Raw genomic sequence first — 9,215 nt, 5'->3', positions numbered from 1 at the left:
GCTGAGGGGAGGAGGGAGGGAGGATGAGAGAGGAGGAGGAGCAGAGAGGGAAGAGGAAGGGGGGATGAGGAGGGAGAGGACGACTATTGAAGGTGTAAATCCCAATGACAATAAAGAGTAATCCACAGTTAATAGTGGTAGCGTCAGCAGCCAGTAGTCCCATATGGACCTACAGTAGAGGAGACCAACGTGATTGTTGCCTGCCTGTCAAACAAATGTCATACAGATGCTCAATACAGATTCAATATTACATTACTCACCCCTCTGTCCACAGCACCAAGGGCAAGGTCATGTCTCTCACCCTCACAACTGTCTGCCACTATTGTTTAATCAATCAAACCATAAACAGTACTGTACTCTCACTAATAACTACAATATGTCATTGTTTTTCTGTAAATCAACTCTGATCGAAAATCTGTTCCCATGTATTGAATCCAAAAATGGAGGGTGTGGGGTTTGCCCTAGCAAGAAGAAGTCTGAGAGGGTGACGTGACTGTCAAGGTAATTGTCACTGTATCCACACATGGCTATAGAAAATAATATGTGTGTGTATTTCTCTCTCTCTGTCTCTCTCTCTCTTGGAGAAACAAGGCTTATAGAATAATGTGCGAGATATCCACAGAAAAAAAATCTATACTGTATTGTGGACACCCAACATAACATACAAACTGTCGAAACACACAACCCAGAATAGTGAAATACCACTTGAACCACTTGAAAACAATACCCTTAGAGTGTTGCAAAATTAAAACAGCAATGCAAAAACCATACATCATGCAATAGGAAGAATAACGAAGGCAGTCAGTCAGTGGCGAGAACTATGAGGCAGCTGGGCAATGAGGAGAGAGTCTTTGTATCCTAAAGAGTCAAATGGGTTTTTCTGTCTCATTGTAACATAGGGTTTGAAACATGATGGGCTCTTTTAACAACATGCAATGCATGTCCCCCGCCACCCTCTCTTCAAGCCCATGGTTTTGAAACATCTCTCTGCTTTAAAAGTCGGAATTTCCATCAAAATATTACATTTGCTTTTCAAACCTTTCACCAGAGGAATTCATCAAATGTCTCATATTTACACATTTCTCCCTAATTTCATCTGTCAAAAAAAACATTTCACATATTCAGAAACGTGGCATTTAAAGGTAATATTATTCCAACTCTGGAAAACCCTGGTATTATACAGAGATCAGGGGGATTCCGTGAATCTTTAAGGAGTGTCACGTTCTTGAAAATGAGCGGACAAAGGCGCAGCGTGAGTATAGTTCCACATATTTTTAATCTCCGTGAAACAAACAAAACAATAAAGAAACGTGAAGTCATGACGAGCACACAGGCAACCAAACACAAACAGTATCCCACAAAACACATGTGGGGAAATGGCTACCTAAATATGATCCCCAATCAGAGGCAACGATAAACAGCTGCCTCTAATTGGGAATCATATTAGCACCAACATAGAAATAAACATACTAGATCACCCCCTAGTCACGCCCTGACCTACTACACCAAGGGCTCTCTATGGTCAGGGCGTGACAAGGAGATAGCCTAATGGTCCAGGAGTTCTTTCAGGGAAGTTCTTTCCATCCAATTAAGAAAGGAATTAACAGTGATAAGGAGGCCATTTATCTAACCGCTCTGTGACTCCAAAATCCACCGGAGCTCCAAGATTCCTCTTTAGGGAATATTCTCACTTCTCATTGTCAGTCATCCCTCTCTGTACTCTGCCCCTTCCTCCTTCCACACCCCCTACATCCTTACCCTTCCTCCTTGTTAGAAAGGGCATAAAGTGGATGGAATGAAAAAGGTGTATGGTACTCCTTTTAGGTGCCTGAAGCCTACTCCTTTCATCTTGAGCGCCAATGTTCTGAGAGCCAATGTTCTATGAGGTGCCGATACTCAACCCATAGAAAACTCAGGGTGTCGGTATACTCTGTACCAGTGAGCACCGGCTCAACTCAAGCACTGCTGTTCTAGTCTCAGGTCATTAAAATCCCATGGTATGACAATTGCATGGGACATTGGCTACATTTGTGGGAGAAAATGCATGGGAATAGGTGTCGTTAAGAGATCTCTGATATCATGGTTCCTTGGTACATATGTAGAGGAGGTGATTTCTTGGTCGGTTGACCCGGAGGGATCTAATCCTAACGGTTACACATACAAATATGCACTTGATTTAATGTACTGCACTTGAGTTTATGTAGGCATATATTTAATAATGTGTCTTTGAGTGTCCTGAAAGGTGTCTGCAAAATAAAATCCATTATTATTATATTATTAATAGTTAGCCGAGGACGTCCTTGTTGATGATTAGATTTACATTGAAACTGAACACAAACTCAGCCACAAAAAGTCTAAACAACAGCCTCTCTCTATGAGCTGAACGTCCCAAGAGTAACACAGGAGAGATGAAAGGTTACCTCTCTCCCCCTCTCACCCTCTCCCTCTCTCTCTCTCTCTCTCTCTCTCTCTCCACACGCTTTCTCTGTCTCTGTTTCTCTCTCTCTCTCTCTCTCTCTCTCTCTCAGAGTAGAAGAGAGTCAACACTTTTTCATGTCCTTGGGGGAAGTAAAGGCAGAATTGGTAGCTATAATGCTTTTTTTTAAAGCAGTAAAAGAATTCACTTCAACCTGTATGGGTTGGAGACAGAAAATCCTTGACAAATAATTGACCAAGGAGTTTCATAATATCTTATTTTAGAGTTTCAGGCTACAGAAGCACAGTACAAGCTTATGACTATAACATGACAACAACCTTGAATGTTGAGAAACTTGTGAATAGCCAGCTACACTTCATGGACAAAGGTTTCTGCTTGACAGGAAATTATTTTTAATGCTCAGGGGGGAACGTGCATTTCTTGTCCCACGCTAAACCACAGAGAACAGAGATTAACCCTCGTCCATCGAGACGTGAGTGAGTTGTGTGTCACCATTCATGTTAACACCACTTAACAGAGCACACAAGGAAGTTGTTATTAGCAATCCAATGAGGAAGGAAACAAAGAGGATAATAGTATAGTAGTAGGCAGGTAATGTTCTGTGGCCTGCCATGCAACACACTATCTAGACAGGCAGCTCTGTGTGTGGAAGTATTATGTTCAACATAGGAATGAAGAGGATGAATTACAGATGTAGGATTGTTTTGGGGGGGCCGGTTTGCTACAGCAGGAAATAATTGTGCAGCAACAGGAAATATGAATGATTATGTGGATTATAATTAATATAAATTTTTTGCAGGGGTTGATACATTTTTCATAAGGGAAAATCATGTCTGAGATTTAAAAGTGGAAATGACAAACTTCAGAAGTAATATCAAACTTCAAATACACTACAAATAAAAAAGATCCTGCATTGCAGGGCATTTCTGCAACATGGTGATTAAATTAAGATCCTGCATTGTAGCCTATGTTGGCAGTTCTTAAAAATAAACTCAGAACATTGTCCTCCTGCAGTCATTATAATACACCGTATAGGTCTGAATGTATCATTTCTTAGAAGGACCTAGTAATCTACAGCAAAACAGCAATGGGGGGAGAAGACCGACTCATCTTGATTGTGAGAAATAAGCATCTTCACTGGAACCCATCAGAACATGCTGAGAGGACAGAAACTACATCCATTTACACAGGAGGCCTACATTGAACAGGACAGGAGTATAATGTATGTAGGGGGCTGGTTGGCTGGCATATCAATTTCTTCATTGTCTCAGGAGACCCTGAGTGTGTGTGGGTGTATGTGTGTTTCCACGTGAAGGAGAGAAAGCCTCTGGAGTGCAGCTTATCCCTCCCTCCTTTCATCACTCCCTCCTTCATCCCTCCTTTTCAGTGTCCTTCTGGTAGAGGAGGAGAAGATAGCCAAGGAAGACATTCCCAATGGATACCTGTGTGTGTGTGTGTGTGTGTGTGTGTGTGTGTGTGTGTGTGTGTGTGTGTGTGTGTGTGTGTGTGTGTGTGTGTGTGTGTGTGTGTGTGTGTGTGTGTGTGTGTGTGTGTGTGTGTGTGTGTGTGTGTGTGGCTACTGAGTAAAGGTCAAGAATGTGAGAATGGTCAGTCCGTCAACCCGGCTGTCCAATCAACAGCTGTCTTTGAAGTGTGTGTGTGTGTGTGTGTGTGTGTGTGTGTGTGTGTGTGTGTGTGTGTGTGTGTGTGTGTGTGTGTGTGTGTGTGTGTGTGTGTGTGTGGTAATCCATGCGTTAGCCCTCTAGAGCCCTACGCATTAGTCTGACAACAGATAGGCATACTACACCATTCTCTCCGGTTCTATCTCTAATGCTGAGGAACCCCAGACACAGTGGGCTACATAATGATCATTCAAATAATGCACAGTATAATATAGCTTTGATATATGCTCTTGATGCTCTTACCAGTTAATTCAACTAAACACTTACCCAGTAATTTCCAGTTATAAATATAACACAGATCACTATGTGGATATACTAATATGCTGCGTATCATCACAGGTTGTTCAATGGAGAGTGTCCAGGAGTAAACACTGTAGGTATAAACTAGGTCTGGGAAACATATTGCTTTGTAATGCTACTCAATAGATGTTGGACAACATTAATGTGTCACACAATATTCACTATAGCCAGATGAGAGCACTGTTTGTTCAGCGGTCTGTCTGGTCAGTCAAATATGTCATGCAGGTCATTAATTACTTGATATGCTACTAACTCACATAGGGACTTCTCACTGACTCCATTTACAGTACATGGCTGGGCATTGGGAGTATTGGGGCTGCTGAGGTAGACAAGTGTTTCTCAACCAGCTTTGTACTAGTTTATGTCAGTGGTGCTCCAAGGAGGAAGGATTATATAGCTTGCCTGTCCCTGGTACAAAACAAGTTGAGAAACACTGAGGTAATAGAGAACCTCACCCCAGTAGTTCCAAAAACATGTTGGTACCTTGAACCCACCCAACACCTTTAGAGTTTCTATGCGACCCTGCAAGTCACATCTTTTTATATACCGGAACTGTTGAGTGGAACAGACTACCACAACAACTCAAAGCCATGCAGACCATAACTTCATTTAAAACTAATGTCAAAAATGATAGAATAGAACAATTGTTAATGTCTGTCACACTAAGTAATGTTTTTTCACCATGGAATTTAGGGACCACAATGGAAATATGTCTGACTTTTTTGTGATATCCCTGTCATGTTTTTAAAATGTACAGTGCCTTCGGAAAGTATTCAGACCCCTTGACTTCTTCCACATTTTGTTAGAATACGGGCTTATTCTAAAATTGATTAAATCGTTTTTTTCCCTCATCAATCTACACACAATACCCCATAATGACAAAGCAAATACAGTTTTTTAGACATTTTTGCTAATTTATCAAAATAAAAAAAAGGGAAATATCACATTTACATAAGTATTCAGACCCTTTAATCAGTACTTTGTTGAATCACCTTTGGCAGCGATTACAGCCTCGCGTCTTCTTGGGTATGACGCTACAAGCGTGGCACACCTGTATTTGGGGAGTTTCTCCCATTCTTCTCCCCTCAGATCTTCTCAAGCTCTGTCAGGTTGGATGGGGAGCGTTGCTGCACAGCTATTTTCAGGTCTCTCCAGAGATGTTCGATCAGGTTCAAGTCCGGGCTCTGGCTGGGCCACTCAAGGATATTCAGAGACTTGTCCCGAAGCCACTCCTGCGTTGTCTTGGCTGTGTGCTTAGGGTCATTGTCCTGTTGGAAGGTGAACCTTCGCCCGCGTCTGAGGTCCAGGGTGCTGTGTAGCAGGTTTTCATCAAGAATCTCTCTGTACTTTGCTCCATTCATCTTTGCCTAGTTCCTGACTAGTCTCCCAGTCCCTGCAGCTGAAAAACATCCCCACAGCATGATGCTGCAACCACTATTCTTCACCGTAGGATGGTGCCAGGTTTCCTCCAGATGTGACGCTTGTCATTCAGGCCAAAGAGTTCAATCTTGGCTTCATCAAACTAGAGAATCTTGTTTCTCATGGTCTGAGAGTCTTCAGGTGACTTTTGACAAACTCCAAGCAGGCTGTCATGTGCCTTTTACTGAGGAGTGGCTTTAGTCTGGCCACTCTACCATAAAGGCCTGATTGGTGGAGTGCTGCAGAGATGGTTGTCTTCCTGGAAGGTTCTCCCATCTCCATGGAGAAACTCTAGTGCTCTGTCAGAGTGACCATTGCAATCTTGGTCTACACCTGCTTCAAAGTGCTTCTACACCTGCATTGCTTGCTGTTTGGGGTTTTAGGCTGGGGTTTCTGTACAGGACATTGTGACATCAGCTGATGTAAGAAGGGCTTTATAAATACATTTGAATGATTAATTGATTGATTGGTCACCTCCCTGACCAAGGCCCCTTTCCCCCGATTGCGCAGTTTGGCTGGGCGGCCAGCTCTAGGAAGAGTCTTGGTGGTTCCAAACTTATTCCATTTAAGAATGATGGAGGCCACTGAGTTCTTGGGGACCTTCAATGCTGCAGAAATGTTTTGGTACCCTTCCCCAGATCTGTGCCTCGACACAATCCTGTCTTCGACCTCATGGCTTGGTTTTTGCTCTGACATGCACTGTCATTAGTGGGACCTTATATAGACAGGTGTGTGCCCTTCCCATGTCCAATCATTTGAATTTAACACAGGTGGACTCCAATTAAGTTGTAAAAACATCTCAAGGATGATCAATGGAAACAGGATGCACCTGAGCTCAGTTTCGAGTCTCATAGCAAGGGGTCTGAATTCTCATGTAAATAAGGTATTTTTTTATTTGGATTTTCATACATTTGCAAACATTTTGAAAAACCTGTTTTTGTTTTGCCATTATGGGGTATTGTGTGTAGATTGATGAGGATTTTTATTTATTTAATCCATTTTAGAATAAGGCTGTAACGTAACAAAATGTTGAACAATTCATGCGGACTGAATACTTTCCGAATCCACTATTTGTACTGTGTCTGTGTTTTTTAACTGGAATATAAAATCAATCAATCAAGTCAACAAAACCAGTGTTTGTAGCCAAGACAGAATCTTAATTAAACCGGGAAAATAACTTGCTGAGACCCATCACCAATGAGTTCTTACCCACTGTTTGGGAAACACTGCCCATGGAGTGAAACACAGCAACAGAGGCTCACACTAGGCTGTAAAACCCATGACCCCTAGGTTCATTAGTTTCTTTACCAGGTTAGTGGAACATATCTTTGACCATGCGTTATATTCCTCTCTATACATTACCATGCTGTAGTGAAAATCTCTAGGCTAAAACACAGGTCATAATCTGAACTATGCCCTTTGAAGAATGTGCATGGTCTTCCATCCTCCCTGTGTCGACTCTAGTGCGTCATATTCCAGAGCCTTTTAGCCCATTGATCCAAATATAAGCGTTTCTGCCTGTGGTGATGTGATATATGGCGACATCAGGTGCTACTGTATATTGACCCTCATTAAACCAGCACTAGGCCCCAATGAACGGCCATCAAGTTATGGCCGATAGAGAGAGAGAGGCTATAATTTTAGCATGCATACATGTTTCTGTAGAGGAGCTAAACCTCGTTCCTCTCCTCTGGGACGGTTGGTTGGCTCGGCCTGATATCAAAGGGAATACATGCCGACTCTGTTGCCATGGTGAGCCTAATTCAGCTTGGATGTCTCCTAATTGGAAAGCATGGATGGAGAAAAGGAGAAAAAATAAGAGAAAAACATCAGTCATTATCATTAATAGGAATCAATAGTCCCTGGCCTAGGTGCTCAGACTGTGGCAGTATCGATAGGTGAAGGGGGAGAGGTGAGGGGGGAGGAATCAGAGGAGGGCTGTGACAGGGGGAGGGAGGGAGGAAGGGGGTTCATACAGATCAATGGAGGAGCCTTTAACTTAAATGATCGCCGCTCAGAGTAGAAAAGCCAGGCAGAGAAATACTTTGAAGCTGAACGTACCGTATACCACAGATCATTTACATACTCAGGGTCCGCTCTCTCTAGCTGTCAGTGTTTTACCACCTGATGTACTGTGCACTAAATGGCAGTGTGAGTGCATTACAGTACCATGAGGTGGGAAGGCAGGGCCACTTACTTCTGTCAATGCTGTAGGTGGGAGCTAGCCTTTTGTTCATAACGCTATAAAAACAAATGGAACTGTAAATGTCAATCTCCAATTTCATGCACAAAAATGCAGCATTGCGGAATGGAATGAGTAGACCTAAAACTCTACTCTGTCTGTTAAACCAACAAACGAAGAAACAACAAGTCAATTGGAAACCATATTTGTGATCATCGTGATCCCACATTTCTATGTCTATACTGTACATGGAATAGGTCAGTAGCATCTCTTGATCTATAATCAGTCATAACAGCACAATACTGCAGTGTGTCAATGGCAGTACTTTTGATACATGAGGGATGGTAATGAAATGGCAGCCTTTGAGGGGGGTGTTAGGTCATCACTGAATAAACCTACCTACAGTGAATCTGTTATTATTGTGTTCTGTCTGATACATGATGTTCACTTTCCATTAATCTCCTTCCCAAACACTTCCGCCCAAATGCACGTTGCGCAATAGCCAGGGGACGAGGTTAACTTTCCACAAATAACTTGAAAATACCACAGATAACAGCACCTGCTGCTGGTTTAGGTCAGTTCCCCCTATAAAACTCGAAAAGGTTCAAGACACAGATAAGGACTTTCCTTCCTTCCCAACTTGAAAAAAAGGTTCCCCTATCATTTATCCATGTCAAATTATTTAAAATTCAAATGGCGAATGAATAATTGATTTATTCATTAGCTGAAGATGACATCCTGTAAGAGTTAATAAAACGTCATCTCTAAAAATGGCCTTGAGAGATACATCCCCCTATAATTCATCATGCAAGTTAGTTTCCTGTATTGCATCTTCTATTCACTTCAGTCATGACTCGTGACTGAACAAACTATTGAAGAATTCATACACTGAAGAGTATGTTTTGCACAATGTTTCCAATACATAGAAAGCCTGCATTTTGGTCATATCAACTGATGTTCTTACCAGTCAATATTTACAGTAAAATACACTACTAGTACATCATACTGTATGCACCTCTCTATATACTCCTGCGCCAACAGGTTGCAAGAGGCTAGTCTTCTTTTGCAATCACATTCATAGTAGCTTTGCCTCAGACTGAGCAACCCACATCCAGTGATCCAGAGGGAATACGAAGAGGATAAGAGATCCCCCAAATCACCCTTCATATGCAATCATTACACATCTCCCTCAGCA

Source organism: Salmo salar, chromosome 14, assembly GCF_965601325.2.
Source record: "Salmo salar chromosome 14, fSalSal1, whole genome shotgun sequence".
Taxonomy (NCBI): domain Eukaryota; kingdom Metazoa; phylum Chordata; class Actinopteri; order Salmoniformes; family Salmonidae; genus Salmo; species Salmo salar.
The sequence above is the reverse complement of the archived record's forward strand: the minus strand, read 5'-3'. Positions refer to the sequence as shown.